This window comes from Phocoena sinus, chromosome 20 (genome assembly GCF_008692025.1).
Source record: "Phocoena sinus isolate mPhoSin1 chromosome 20, mPhoSin1.pri, whole genome shotgun sequence".
Classification (NCBI taxonomy): Eukaryota; Metazoa; Chordata; class Mammalia; order Artiodactyla; family Phocoenidae; genus Phocoena; species Phocoena sinus.
This window is the reverse complement of record NC_045782.1, coordinates 18,503,803-18,518,011: the sequence shown is the minus strand read 5'-3', so window position 1 is coordinate 18,518,011 and position 14,209 is coordinate 18,503,803. Positions and strand designations below refer to the sequence as shown.

The 14,209-nt window shown below is 44.3% G+C and overlaps 1 protein-coding gene across 2 annotated transcripts in view; it reads left to right on the top strand.

Annotated features, from left to right (window-relative positions):
- The window catches only part of ASIC2 (acid sensing ion channel subunit 2), a 1,009,846-nt gene that overhangs the window by 955,144 nt on the left and 40,493 nt on the right, over positions 1 to 14,209 (top strand). The gene's annotated exons all lie outside the window — the stretch shown is intronic.

Genomic DNA, 14,209 nt, shown 5'->3' with positions numbered 1-14,209 from the left:
TATCCAATGTGTCCATCAAATCTTTATTCAACCGCCCTGCCCATACTTCTTGGCGGGACTGAGAATGAATCTGCAGACCCTGGGCAGTCGGTTGGCCACCAGCCTCATTGTTCAGAAAGTTTTTGGGGAAACACGGCCCTGCGTTTATATTCGAGGGTCTCAGAAATGCCTTGGGGAACCAGAGTTGCTAATCACTGCCCAGATATACCCCGTTCTCACCAAGAAGCCCTTCTACTACCAGTCTGGAGCCATTGGGAATGAGAAGGGTTCTGATTCCGCAACCTGGACTGTGTGTTGGTTCCTCACTTGGGCTGTATGCAGAGTACCATGAGAATGCCCACGGTCACACCACACCCTGCATCAATCAGCTGCTTGCTAGACTCTTTGGGGCTGTAGATACACAAGGCAAACACAAATGTTTGTGTCCCGCCAGCCCCAGTTAGGTCACTGGCAGGCCGTGTGGGCACGGTCGGCTCCTACAGAAGCCTAAGCCTTTACTGTCAGCGTAGGTTGGCCGCATCTCCAACATTTGGAGGGAATCCCACCATGGCTCACGACGAGAAGCAGTATACCCACCTCTACCCCCAAATTAAAAAGGCCCAGATGTTGGGTGGGGTGCCCCCAAATGCTTTTGACAGCTCCTCCAGATACAACTTCCTAAGTGCCTTTCAGAAGAAAAGACTCATTTGTCAATCTGACAGCTAGATCCATGGTCTTTAATATGCTTCACGGGCCCCGTTAGAAATGGAGGCTTGCCCAGTTGTGTTTTTCAAGGCAGGGGAGAGAATTTGTTCCACATGCCTTCAGCAACTTCCAAAATGTCAAAGCTGGAGCCGCACAAACATGGTAGCATCCAGTTCTGCTCCAGAAAGCGCTGGGGAGGCACCAGGAGGCAGGATAGCCTGCTGTGTGGCCATACCTCCATGCTCAACAGGGAATAGTGTTCCCCATACATAGATGAAAATAAAAGTCAATGAAGCATCTACTAGCTTAGCTACTTCCTCACGTGTTGCCACTCCTCCTCGAAGGGAGAAAGATCTTCAGATCCCCAGATGGTTTTGCCAAGAGTCAGGTTTTCACCTTTTCTTCCTACACAATGAGAGTTTGTTTTTGTCGAGGTGGAGGTGATGACAAGGCGTAGAGCAGGAAGGAGAAGGGTCCTTAAAAGAGGTGTTGCTTGGCTAGGATGAGCAAATGTGCTCAGCTCTGTTGGGGGAAATCTCAAAGTAAATAAAACATGCTTAAGATATGGGGATGTGTGTATAGGTATAGCTGATTCACTTTGTTATAAAACAGAAACTAACGCAACCATTGTAAAGCAATTATACAATAAATTGTAAATATGTTAAAAAATATATAAATATGTTTTAAAAAATGCTTACATCTTAGAAAGAGGTAAAATCACTCTATTTTGCCTACTCTCTGCCTTGCAGCCTCTGTTCCTCCTTCCCTCCCTAAAAGAGTCTCCAAAGAGTTGTCTAGACTTGCTTCTCTCTACTTCCTCACCTCCCTTTCCCTTCCCGGCCCACGTCTAGCATCCCACGGGAACTCTTTGTCATCAAGGTGGCCCATGAAATTCTGTGGCCAAACCCAATCTTTGTCAGTAAGGACACTCCTCACTTCATCCCACCTGGCTTCCCAGCAGCATGTGGACTGTTGGCCACGCCCTCCCTGAGACCCTCTTCTCCCCACTCTGGTCTGGTTTTCTTTCCACCTCTCTTTCTGCTCCTCCTGAGTTATCTTCATAAGCACTTCCTTCTCTGTTCACCCTTGAGACGATGGGCGTCCCAGGATGCTGGCTTTCGCTTGTCCCGTTCTGCAATTTCCTTAATTGAGCTCACCCTTTACCGTGACTTTCAAAGCACTACCCCCAGCCCCAGATCTCTTTCCTGACCCCCAACCCAGGACTCCAGGTACTGCCAAATGCCTCCCCTCGGAGTCCCGTGGGCTTCTCAAATCAAAAGTCTCAACTGAACGCATCCTCTTCCCCTGCCCCACACCTCCACCCCAAAACTGCTCCCCCAGCCACGGCCCCCCAACCCTGTAGATGGCCTGAGTACAAATACGCACGCCCTAGATGGTGACCCTGTGCCTCATTCCCTCGTCTGTAGAATGGGAATAATGATGGTTTCTGTCCCAGAGGGCGGCTAGAAGGCTAAGTGAGTTAACGCGTGTGCGCAGAGCAGTTCTGGCATCCAGCAAGTGCTCGATAAACACTAGCTATCACTATCGCCCACCCCAGACACTACTTTAATTCAGTCCTTCATGATCTCTCTCCTGGATAAGAACAGCAGCTGCCTGGCTGGTCTCCCTGCCGCCCACCTTGTCCCTCTCCAATCCATTCTCTGCTTCAACACGAATCTGAGCATCTCCCTCCCTCATTTCTTCGAGGATAAAGTCCAGGACCCTCTTCACAGCCCTTTCTGTTCCGGCTGCTGCCTACCTTCCAGCAGCATCTTCCTCTCCTCCCCCGGCCTCCCACGCAAAGCACCAGCTCTCCTCAACTGTGTGCAGTTATTCCCAAGCATCACATGCTCTCTCCTCTCTCTCCCTGCCAGCAACACCCTTCCCACCCTTTCTTCACCTAATTTGTATGAGTCCTTCGAGATTCAGCTCTAATGTTCCCTCATCCATAAGGCCACCCTGGAGTATTCTGTGTGAATCTCTAGCATAAAATTTACACATGATAATCATCTGTTTACCTATCTCTCTCCCTACCAGATGGCGAGCTCTCTGAGGATATGACTCCATCTTATTTCTGTTCTTTGTATTTCAGCATTTTGTACAGTGCCTTGCATATAGAAGATACTTGATAATTATATTGAATGGAATGAATGACTCAATGAATGTATGAAAGAGAAAGACCTTACTTTATCATCTCACTCTCTTGCTTAAGACCCATTAATGTCTTTCCCAACCTAGAAAATAAAGTCCAAATTCCACATCCTGGCTCTGGCCATCACTTTTTCCAGTGACTAAACCCCTCTACTCTCCAGCAGCCCCACTGCTGATCCACACACTGCCCCCCACCGCCCCGCACAGGCTGCGAGCCTACCAGCCCCATTCCTTGATCATTTCCTGCTGACTCATTCATTTATTGAGCATCTACTATGTGCTAGGCACTGTGTTGGGCATGAGGGATACAGTAATGGACAGGACTGACCCGGTTCTTCTCAGAGCTTACAGTCTAGCAGGAGAGGCAGACAATCAATCACAGATTAAGAGCTATATGTGTCTGTGTAATAAGCCCCCAGTATACTGTAAACTTCTTAAGGGAAAATATTAGGTCTTATAATTCTTAAATGGAAAGATGGTTGGACGGAATGTTGTAGAATGATCTCGGAGGGCTAACTTCCATAATTTACAATCCGTTTCAGCTATGCTTAGCCTTCAGGGATGATTTAACCAAATTCAACAGTCTTTAACACTAAGAACTGAAAAAAAAAAAAAAAAAGTCTTTTTACTGAGTGCATGGAGAAGAAAAAGGATGAGCCAGAAATGGTACTAACTGACATGGCAGCTCCAGTCTGGGTCCACAGTCCAGAACTTTGTGGTACCCACTCTCACCAGCATCCATCAGGGCAGAACTAGTTTCTCCTGGATCCTCTCTGCACTAGCTCTGACATCAGAAGCCAGTTGCTCATCTCTCAGTGGCTTATTTCCTCCTCAGACCCAGCAGAGGAAAGGAGACCTACTGTCTGTTGACTCACCTACTTTTTCTTTTTCTTTGTTTTAATAAATTTATTTATTTTATTTATTTATTATTTTTGGCTGCGTTGGGTCTTCGTTGCTGCCTACGGGCTTTCTCTAGTTGCGGCGAGCCGGGGCTACTCTTCGTTGCGGTGCGTGAGCTTCTCACGGCAGTGGCTTCTCTTGCTGCGGAGCACGGGCTCTAGGTGCACGGGCTTCGGTAGTTGTGGCTTGCGGGCTTCAATAGTTGTGGCTCGTGGGCTTCAATAGTTGTGGCTTGCGGGCTCTAGAGTGCAGGCTTAGTAGATGTGGTGCACGGGCTTAGTTGCTCTGCAGCATGTGGGATCTTCACGGACCAGGGCTCGAACCCGTGTTCCCTGCATTGGCAGGTGGATTCTTAACCACTGCACCACCAGGGAAGCCCCCTACTTTTTCTTACTCAGGAGACAAGTTAATAAATCAGAACATTCTTTGCTTGGGTCATGCTACCCAGTACCACGTTCTCTTTTGATTCATGAGCACCATCTGAACTCTGATGGTGGCCTTGGTTTCCGATGCCTGTTGTTTTTATATATAGGGGGAAAAAAAACAAAACAAAACCTGTAGAGGACACTGCCTTATGCAGGCTGAAAGCTTTTTCTGGCCACCTGGGAAAGCTAGATAGTCACAAACAAATCTTGTAGAAATATCAAGCAGAATGAATGAATGAATGTGAACAGTCCTGCTGACGGTCAGATTCCCTTGGCAAGGGCAGGGGAAAGGGGGCCTGGAAAAGATACCTCTTTCCTATTTCTCCCCTCCTCCTTCCTCCGGAAAACAACTGTTGCCCTCCAGGGATGGCGAAGTCCGAACGTTTGTTTATGTTGTTACAAATGGACTGAACAGCCCCTGTAATCATTCAGCTGTGGGCAAGTAAATCTTAGTGCTAACCTGTTAGCTCTAGCCCTAAAATATCTCCAGTTTCTCACCTACTGAGCTCTATCTCCTTTGGGCATTTAAAACATTTTAACAACAGCCATCTGGCTATTAATACAAAGTTACCTGAATAACCCAAGTTATTTGCATGTCTTGCTCCATCAATGCGAGCGTGCTCTCTGAAGGCAAGGACTCTGAGCAACTAGCACAGACCCTAACGCTGTAAATCAATCAATCAATTAATTAATTGCAGAGTGAATCAATATTGGTCAATGAATTGATTCAAACCCTGTAGCATATCCTATCATGGAACAAAAGAATCATTCCTAAATGAGAGTCATCACTCCTCGATTTATCTGCTTTTTATTATTATTATTTTTTGGCCATGCCATGCAGCATGTGAGATCTTAGTTCCCTGACCAGGGGTCGAACCCATCCCCCCTGCAATGGAAGCACGGAGTCTTAACCAGGGAATCGCCAGGGAAGTCCCATGTTTTATGTTTTAAGATAGCACACCCAGTCCTTTGACACAATTAGGTGACAAAGGACAGGAAGATAGCATTTGGCCAAGGTCTCTAGGAGAGCCAAGAAGACTGTGAAAGGAACAAGCAGAAAGGGAGCAGGGCCCCAGAAAAGACGACACCCATCTCTGGAGAGGGCAGACAAGACAGCTGTTGAGTGGAGTGTAAACTGGTAGGGCCTTTTAGGCTAGAGATGTGGGTGGGGACTTAGTAGCATCCATTCAAATAAAAAAGCACACCTCCCCTTCAAAGGAGAGCAGTTTCCCTTCTTGGAATCTGACATAAAGAAATACTTACACATGTACCCCAAGAAGCATGGATGAAGATCTTTTCTCAGCTCTCAATCTGTGTGAGAGTAAAAATTTAGAAACAATTTAGTTCATCAATGAAATGATGATTAAATTAAGGAGGGCAAATGCATATGTGTTTCCCCCAACCCCCTGCAACAGTTAAAATGGGTAAGAAAGATCTGGAGGTCCCTTGGGGAAATTTTCCAAGACATATTGATAAGTGAAAAAAAGAAGAACAACACATACAGTGTGGACTCCTTTGTATTAAAAATGCCACCACACTAAACTAAACTATTTATTTATAAATGCACGTGTATGCGCGCACGGTAGCACACAGAAGAATTCTGGAGAATTTAAAAAATACTGACAAGTGCTCAGAGGAAAAGAACAGAACTGAGTGTTTAAGATTTTCCACTTTTTCTGGATCCCTGGAATATTTGTAACAAGAATGCACTTGTGTATTCATGTATTAATTGTGCAACTTTTAAAGACGTGCGTAATGCAGCTATTTACAAGTATGTTTTCTGGTTTGGACCCGGCATCTAACAGACTGGCTCACATACCGGGGATGGGGTGCTACTCCCTGCTACTCCCAGGGACAGCCTCCTCTCCAGGCTGGTCCTGCAATTCCTTCCCCAGCAGACAGCCTCCACCGGACCCTGCTTCTGCTCCCGGCACACGCAGAGGCCATAGGGAAAGGCCTGCAGCTCTGAAGTTTCCCTTCTAGGAAAGAAAATTTGTGAAGATTTTTGTCTGGTTTTGAAGTTTAAAACAAAAAGTGTTCCCACCCTACCCCCAGGCCTGGGGCCAGAGTCCACAGTTCCCAAAGATTGAAGAGCACAGAGCCTGGCACCATGCTGGCCTTCCATCCACAGGGAATGGGTTTAATTAGTCCAATGGGTTGGATGAGATTGAATTAGATTGGATTGGGTTGATTAGGTTGGATTAGACTGATAGCTATCCTTGTTAATTCCGTAGCTCCTAAAATCATGCTGTCCTCTTCCCTGCCTCAACAGTGCATCCGAGGGACGTCCCCACTCTCAGTTTTCATCCCTGCTATGAGCGTGACATCATCTCCCTGCCCCACCGTAAAGGCAACAGGTACCATACTTCCAGGTCTTTCCCTTCACGCATCTGTCTCTGGGACTGAGACACTCCTGTGCATGTCCCCATACCTGCCCCAGTGCTCAGTACATGATAAGGCCTCAGTCAATGTGTATTGAATTGAACTGAACTCAGCCCCCCAAACCTCCAAGAAAAGATGTGGAAGGAGCCAGCAGGAGGAACAGACCCAGCCAGGGCAGGCGGTGCTCTATCTGGGGTGGTCAGGGTGCTGTTGAAGTTAAACCCCAGACCCACTGCTGGCACAGCTGCTTCTATGACCCAAAGAGTAAAGGACGATGGGGACACTCTGGTGCTTGGTGATGGCAGATGTAGGAGGGGTAGCTGAGCTTAGCCACGTTTAGAACCTCAGTGAGGAAGAACACAGGCAGGGCCTCCCCGCCTCTCAGAGGAGATACAGCAGCATGGGAGACATCACTCTGTGGAAAACACTGAGTCCAGAACCGCTTTCAAGGGATCAGAACCGAGTCCAGAACCTTTCTAAATGCATCCTACCCATTATCTCGGGCATGCTTCTCAAATCTAATAAGGTAGAAATGATTGGAAACCATTTCACAGAAAATCGAACTGGAGCACAGAGAAGTTAAGAAACTTGCCAAGGACACACAGCCGGGAAGTAGTACCACCTGGAATCGGGATCAGCTGGACCCCAAAGCCTAGGACTCGAACAATTTAGAAATACCGCCTTCAGTTACCCTGGCACGCTCTGCTTTTATTTTGTCCAGAACGGGACATGCTTGGAGGAACACAGACAGGGAACAAGGTCTCCTCCTAAGCAGGTGTTATGAGAAGCCCCAGGTGTAGGGGAAGGAAGGTCAGCTCAGGAAATGGAAATTACTAGAAGGCCTGGGGAAAGGGGAAGGGGCCACTCAGACAGAGGCACAATGCCTCCAAAAAGGATGGAGAGAGGGGCATGGCCAACAAATAGACACAAAAAAGAGCCAACAGCAGCTGTCATGGGTCTTGTGGACCAGTGAGATCTTAATACGTGCTCAACATAGAAGATTTGGGAGGAAAACAAAAAAATAGGAAAAAATAACCCATAGAACCCCCACTTAGAGGAAGGAACGGTTATGCTTTCGGTATCTTTCCTTGCCGTTTGGTCTCCGTGTGCTTTGTCGTTTGTTTCTGCCTTAGTTAGGGCTCTTCGGGTTACAAGGAGCAGGTGGCCTTCAGAGGATAAGCAAAGAAAGGGCCATGGTTCCTGAAGCCTGCAAAAGGGCGTATAGAGAGAAAAGACGGCACAGACAGCCTGTGGCATCTGAAACCCCAAGCAAAGGACCCGCTCTCTCTTACTCCATCGGTGCGTGTCTCTTGTTTTGTATCCTCCTCCCCACTCCCCCTCCCTCCCTGTCACTCTTCCTCTCTCCCTCCTTTCAGAGGCCACATGTGACGTCCTCACATCTCTCAGTCTTCTCTCTCTCCCTACTGGCAGGCTTCCTAACCCAACTGACACATTTACACATGGTTTTACCTCCTCATAACCTCCGCTTGCCCCAAGCCCGTGGTGGCTGGGCCCTCTCAGGAAGACTTTGGTTGGGCAGGTTCCGACAATCATCTCTAGTCCAATTTGTTCACTGGACTTGGATTTTGTTCTCTCCTTTTGTCCTCAGCATCACTTCCCATGAGCATCTTCTCCTGTCGTGAGATCTCTTTAACGTCAGTGGTAGCATTCCATCACAGTTCATAGAGTGGAGATGCCCTAGTGGGCACCATCATTTTTTGTCCTTAGACTCTCAGGACCACGGGTGTGATGGTGGAAGTGAGTGAGCACTGTGCACCAGGTACTTTATCCAGGCTGCCTCATCACGACCACCTTGCAATGGGCTTCCCTGTGCCCATCTTACAGATGGAGAAACTGAGGCTTAATAGTGGAAAGAGTAGTGGAGAGTGCATGTCACTACCAAGATGCCAAACCCAGACCTTTCAGCTTCCAAAGCTTGTGCTCTTTCCCCCAACACCCTGCTCTGAGCTCACAGGCCACCAAAGGAGCCAGGCCTTCTGAACACTTGTGTAGGCAGAATTCCCGGTAACTAAGGAACTGAGACCCTCTTTTAAGAAGAATCCATTTCAGAGCTCCATATCTCTTTCTGATGCCAGCTTCTCTTCAAATGTGATTGATGTTGCTTTATTTTACAAGCTTTTAAGAAGCCACTTAATGACAGCAACCAACTTCCTGATGGGTAGCAAGCATCGCTAGTATTATGGCTATTCCCCCAGGATTACCCATTTCTTCAATTGGTCCTAGTAGAAATGAAGATGAATCACTGTTGAAATTTTCCAAGTAAACACACTCCCATTTTGTCCACACACCATGGCAACGGTCAGAAAACACAGGATTGTACTGTCCATGCTATGCATTTAGGCAGCACAAGGGGCCCGCCTGGGACTACATTCATCGTGCACTGCTTTCCAGTGTGTTTTCTAGCAGCAGAATGGATTACTCATCTTCTTCCCAGTGGGGAGATGCAGATGCAGAGCAAGAATGAAGGCTGAGCTCCCTGCCTGCTGCCTTGCAGGGAGAGAGGAAGCAGCAAAGACAGCCCCAGAGTGGAGGACAGAGGCCCAGGTTATAATCCTGACTCTGCCATTCATTCTTTAGGCAGCCACGGGCAGGTCACTATACTCATTGGGCCTCAGACTCTCTACCTGTCAGATGGGCTAATAACGCCTATTGATCTCACTTGGCTCTTGAGAGAATCAGATTTGGTAATGACTATGCGAGTACTTCAATTGTAAAGGAGCTCCATCACTCTTTTCTGCGTGGAGAGGTGATGACACAGAGTCGGGCACACCTGATTCAAATCTGCTCTTTACTGGGGCAAAACATTTAAGTCCTGGTATTAAAATGAGCCTGGTGTTGAGATGGCTTAGACTGGTGGTGGCAGCAGAGGCTCTGATGTTGGCATCCAACCAAGACATAGTAACAGAGTGGGTTTATCCTCTCACCTAAAACAACTGCCCCCCCCCAAAAAAAAAAAAACGTTTTCAAGTGTTATGAATATTAGGCAGCAAAGAACAGAGAGATGGGAAACAAAAATGTTGAGCACTATGACAGCCCTAGCTTGCATCCTTAGAGAGTCTCCAAGCCACAGTGCCTGCAGGGGGACCCAGGCAGAGCCCCAGGGATGCCCTGTGTTGAGGACATTTTGCTGAGGGTCCAGGAAGACCAAGGCAGCTGGAGTTCACAAGACAGAGTATTAAAGAGGAGAGGAAGGCACAGAGAAAGAACACTGAAGATCTATAGAAGGGTCCCCCTTCAGAATTCAGGCTCCCGATGGGGGTATGCATGTGAGAAAACTACCCAAGGCCAGGGAAAGAATGACCCAAGAGGGTTAGAAGGAGCAGTGCCCGGCATTCACATGGAGCTGGGCGTAGTGCCTATTCCTGCCAGCCAACCTGGAAACCCTCACAATTCCTGGGACGTGGGGAAATGTATCCACAAGGGTCTTGCCTCAGTAGTGGGGAATAATTAGCCCTAGACTAAAAGCTGCTCTCCTTCCACCTAACAAATCCTAAAGCAAAACCCAAAAAGGTCAGACTATTTCCAAATGACTTAAATGTGTCTCAGAACAAATCTCAAGAAAATGTATAGGAATACAAAAATACCTGACACTCAGCATGGTAAAATTCACAATGTCTGGCATCCAATCAAATATTACCAGACATACAAAGAAGCAAGAAAATATGACCTATAATGAGGAGAATGATCAATCCATTGAAACTAACCCAGAACTAACACATGGGACAAATAGCCAACAAGGTCATTAAAACAGTTATAACTAAACCCCATATGTTCAACGTGTGGACATGGAACATATTTTCTAAAGACCTAAATTGAGCTTCTAGAGATAAAAACTACAATGTTTGAGATGGAAGATATGCTGGAGGGGATTAACAGCAAGTTATTTCAAGTAATATTATATTACTTGAGGAAAAGACTAGTTAAAGAAATAGTAATGAAATACAGAGAAAACAAAGAATTTTTTAAATTAAGAGTATCAGTGAGAAATTGAGACTGTGATTGAAAATCTTCCAACAAACAAAAGCCCAGGACCAGATGCCTTCACAGGTGAATTCTATCAAACATTGAGAGAAGAGCTAACACCTATCCTTCTCAAACTCTTCCAAAATGTAGGAGAGGGAGGAACACTCCCAAACTCATTCTACAAGGCCACAATCACCCTGATATCAAAACCAGACAAAGATGTCACAAAGAAAGAAAACTACAGGCCAATATCACTGATGAACATAGATGCAAAATCCTCAACAAAGTACTAGCAAACAGAATCCAACAGCACATTAAAAGGATCATACACCATGATCGAGTGGGATTTATCCCAGGGATGCAAGGATTCTTCAATATACGCAAATCAATCAATATGATACACCATTTTAACAAATTGAAGGAGAAAAACCATATGATCATCTCAATAGATGCAGAAAAAGCTTTTGACAAAATTCAACACCCATTGATGATAAAAAAAAAAAAACCTCCAGAAAGTAGGCATAGAGGGAACTTACCTCAACATAATAAAGGCCATATATGACAAACCCACAGCCAACATCGTTCTCAATGGTGAAGAACTGAAACCATTACCACTAAGATCAGGAACAAGACAAGGTTGTCCACTCTCACCACTATTATTCAACATAGTTTTGGAAGTTTTAGCCACAGCAATCAGAGAAGAAAAAGAAATAAAAGGAATGCAAATCGGAAAAGAAGAAGTAAAGCTGTCACTGTTTGCAGATGACATGATACTATACATAGAGAATCCTAAAGATGCTACCAGAAAACTACTAGAACTAATCAATGAATTTGGTAAAGTAGCAGGATACAAAATTAATACACAGAAATCTCTTGCATTCCTATACACTAATGATGAAAACTCTGAAAGAGAAATTAAGTAAACACTCCCATTTACCACTGCAGCAAAAAGAATAAAAATACCTAGGAATAAACCTACCTAAGGAGACAAAAGACCTGTATGCAGAAAACTATAAGACACTGATGAAAGAAATTAAAGATGATAGAAACAGATGGAGAGATATACCATGTTCTTGGATTGGAAGAGTCAACATTGTGAAAATGACTATACTACCCAAGGCAATCTACAGATTCATTGCAATCCCTATCAAACTACCAATGGCATTTTTCACAGAACTAGAACAAAAAGTTTCACAATTTGCTTGGAAACACAAAAGACCCCAAATAGCCGAAGCAATCTTGAGAAAGAAAAACGGAGCTGGAGGAATCAGGCTCCCGGACTTCAGACTATACTACAAAGCTACAGTAATCAAGACAGTATGGTACTGGCATAAATACAGAAATATAGATCAATGGAACAGGATAGAAAGCCCAGAGATAAACCCACGCACTTATGGTCACCTTATTTTTTATAGAGGAGGCAAGAATATACAATGGAGAAAAGACAGCCTCTTCAATAAGTGCTGCTGGGAAAACTGGACAGCTACAGGTAAAAGAATGAAATTAGAACACTCCCTAACACCATACACAAAAATAAACTCAAAATGGATTAAAGACCTAAATGTAAGCCCAGACACTCTCAAACTCTTAGAGGAAAACATATGCAGAACACTCTATGACATAAATCACAGCAAGATCCTTTTTGACCCACCTCTTAGAGAAATGGAAATAAAAACAAAAACAAATGGGACCTAATGAAACTTAAAAGCTTTTGCACGGCAAAGGAAACCATAAACAAGACGAAAAGACAACTCTCAGAATGAGAGAAAATATTTGCAAATGAAGCAACTGACAAAGGATTAATCTCCAAAATTTACAAGCAGCTCATGCAGCTCAATATCAAAAAAACAAACAATCCAATCCCAAAATGGGCAGAAAGCCTAAATAGACATTTCTCCAAAGAAGATATACAGATTGCCAACAAACACATTAAAGAATGCTCAACATCACTAATTATTAGAGAAATGCAAATCAAAACCACAATGAGGTGTCACCTCACACCAGTCAGAATAGCCATCGTCAAAAAATCTACAAATAATAAATGCTGGAGAGGGTGTAAAGAAAAGGGAACCCTCTTGATCTGTTGGTGGGAATGTAAATTGGTACAGCCACTGTGGAGAACAGTATGGAGGTCCCTTAAAAAACTAAAAATAGAACTACCATATGACCCAGCAATCCCACTACTGGGCATATGCCTTGAGAAAACCATAATTCAAAAAGAGTCATGTACCACAATGTTCATTGCAGCTCTATTTACAATAGCCAGGACATGGAAGCAACCTAAGTGTCCATCAACAGATGAATGGACAAAGAAGATGTGGCACGTATATACAATGGAATATTACTCAGCCATAAAAAGAAACAAAATTGATTTATTTGTAGTGAGGTGGATGGACTTAGAGACTGTCATACAGAGTGACGTAAGTCAGAAAGAGAAAAACAAATACTGTATGCGAACACATATATATGGAATCTGAAAGAAAAAAAATGGCTCTGAAGAACCTAGGGGCAGGACAGGAATAAAGATGCAGACGTAGAGAAAAGACTTGAGGACACGGGGATGAGGAAGGGTAAGCTGGGACAAAGTGAGAGAGTGGCATGGACTTGTATATACTACCAAATGTAAAATAGATAGCTAGTGGGAAGCAGCCGCATAGCACAGGGAGATCAGCTTGGTGCTTTGTGACCACCTAGAGGGGTGGGATAGGGAGGGTGGGAGGGAGACACAAGAGAGAGGTGATATGGGGATATATGTATATGTATAGTTGATTCACTTTGTTATAAAGCAGAAACTAACAAACCATTGTAAAGCAATTATACTCCAATAAAGATGTTAAAAAAAAAAAAGAGTATCAGTGAGCCATGGGACAACATCAAGTGGCCTAACATATGTTTATTTGGAGTTTTTTAAGAAAGGGAGTAGGCAGAAAAAGATATTTGGGGAGATGATAGCCAGATCCTTTCCAAATTTGATGAGAACTATAAATCCACAGATTTTCAAAGCTCAACGAACCCCAATCTCAAGAAACATGAAGAACACTACACCAAAATCGCTCAAAATCAGTGATAAGAGAAAAATCTTTAAAGCATCCAGAGAAAAGTAATTCGTTAACATACAGAGAAACAAAGAAAAGGATGACCATATATTTCTCATCAAGATCAATGCAAGAGGACAGTGAAGCAATATTTTTCAAGCGCTGAAAGAAGAAATACTGTCAATCTAGAATCATATACCCAGTGAAAATAGCTTCCAAAAGTAAAAGCTTTTTCAGACATATAAAAGCTGAAGATCCAGCAGGTTCATCACCAGCAGATCTGAATCACAAGAGATATTAAAGAAAGTTCTTTAGGCAAAAGGAAAATCATGCCAAAGGAAAATATGGATTCACATAAAAGGAATGGACAGAAATGAGCAGAAATGATAACTACATTGATAAATATATAAGAAATTTTCTTATTTCAATGTGTTTAAAAGATAACTGACTGCTTCAATAATAACAATGTATTTTGATGTTTATAACATATGTACAAGTAAAAAGAATGCCAGCAATAGCATAAAAGCCAAGGGAAGGGAAATGGATGAGTACTATTAAAAGATTTTTAGGCAGTACATGAAGTGTTATAATATCACAGGAAGGTAAACAGTGATGTACACTATAAACCCTACAGCAACCGCTAAAATA